Source organism: Elephas maximus, chromosome 25, assembly GCF_024166365.1.
Source record: "Elephas maximus indicus isolate mEleMax1 chromosome 25, mEleMax1 primary haplotype, whole genome shotgun sequence".
In the NCBI taxonomy this organism is placed as follows: domain Eukaryota; kingdom Metazoa; phylum Chordata; class Mammalia; order Proboscidea; family Elephantidae; genus Elephas; species Elephas maximus.
The window spans coordinates 58,073,459-58,075,098 of record NC_064843.1 but is presented as its reverse complement, the minus strand read 5'-3'; the positions used below and the strand labels follow the sequence as shown (position 1 = coordinate 58,075,098).

General features: G+C 42.9%; 1 non-coding gene across 1 annotated transcript; it reads left to right on the top strand.

Annotated features, from left to right (window-relative positions):
* Positions 1-628: 628 nt before the first annotated feature.
* LOC126067865 (U6 spliceosomal RNA) lies at positions 629-735 on the top strand. Its single transcript, XR_007515478.1, has one exon. It is a non-coding gene; the product is annotated as a U6 spliceosomal RNA (small nuclear RNA).
* The last annotated feature ends 905 nt before the right edge of the window (positions 736-1,640 follow it).

Sequence of the window (1,640 nt, the reverse complement as noted above, 5' to 3'; positions counted from 1 at the left end):
AGGACAAGAAAGCCTCAACCTGCAAAGCACTAGAGCCCTGCTGGTATGGCGAAATGATACCAACACACACAAGTGGGCTGCTCAGGCCCTAAGCTTTCCTTCCCCTGCCCCCTCACATCCTGGAACAGATAGGGGCAAGGATACTAGGAAATCATCTTTAGGGTACAGGACCTGCTGGTTGGGGTGTGGTGGAGGTTGAACTCAGATCGCAACATCAGAGGTTCCCGAGCTTGGTGCACCCCCATCTGTCCCCCTAAACCCTGTGAGACCGGCATCAGTTCTCACCCCTCCTCCAAGCCAAGGTAGATGAAAATCCCGAAGAAATATGAGCCCACAGGTAAAGATCATGAGACAGGTGGAATTCAAGCATTATGAATGAAAGACAGCATGCTAAATAAACTCAACCAGAAGATGCAGTACAGGAAATTAGAAATCAAAAGATCATAGTAAACATTCTCAGGGAGAAAGGAAAGATATTGGGAAACCAGAAGCAGGACCAAGAAGTTGTGGAAAAGTTGGATGCATTGGGAATATAAAAAAAAAATTTTTTTTTGTACTAGAAGACTCGATGGATGGATGGAAAATAAACTAAAAAAAAAGTTACGAAGAAAAGACAAAGATGCAAACAGTACTCGGTTTGGCAGCACATATACTAAGACTGGAACATTGCAGAGAAGATTAGCATGGCTGCTATGCAAGGGTGACATGCTAATTCGTGAAGGTTTGCATATTTGGGCAGACAAATACCAAGAATGGTGACATAATGTGAAGAATGTAACCAATGTCATTGAACTGTACATCTAGAAATTGTTGAATGGGTGTTATGATCTACTGTGTATATTTTCACAAAAATAAAATAGGCATTAAAAAAATTATTTGTAAACGTCAAAAAAGAGATGTGGAGAAAGTGTATGGAGACCAAAGCTTATTAGCGTTACGAGGAGTGGGATGGAAGAGGGAAGAGGGAGTCAGTGCTTAGGAGGCACTGAGTTTTTGTTAATGATGGTGGAGTGATTTGGGAAAGAGATGTAAAGCATGGGATACAAGTTGAAGAGGCGTGGAGGACAGAGGCAGAAGGGACAAGATCCGTGTGAAGGAATCCCAGGAGAGTGAAATTAGTACTGAGGGAAGGAGATGTTTGAAGATATATTGACCACAACTTTGGTTCTGCTGCATTTTTAAATTACTGAATGCATTATTTTAACATTTATTTTGTGCCTAAAATGTGCTGACTCTGTTCAGAGTCATGAATAACACAGAGAAGGTTCCTGCTGTCCTAGATCTCCAATTCTAGTGTTGGCCAGAGGCAGACAATACACAAATAAAAAGCACTGGGTAGTGATAGGTGTTGTGTTAACAATAAAAACTGGCTGATGTGACAGGGAGTAACTGGGGGAGGGGGCAGATGGCAGCACCATTTACCTTGGTGCTCAGAAAAGTCTTCTCTGAAGAGGTAAAATTTAAGCTGAGACTTAAATGCCAAGATGGATCTCAGCCATGTGTGAAGTTAGGAGGTGAGAACATCCTAGGCAAAGGGAATGAGCTTGGTGTGTTCAAAGAACAGAAGAAAGACAGTGTGGCTGGAGCCTAGTGGGCCAGGGTGGAGGGACCCAGAGGAGTTAAAAGGGTAATCAGTGGTG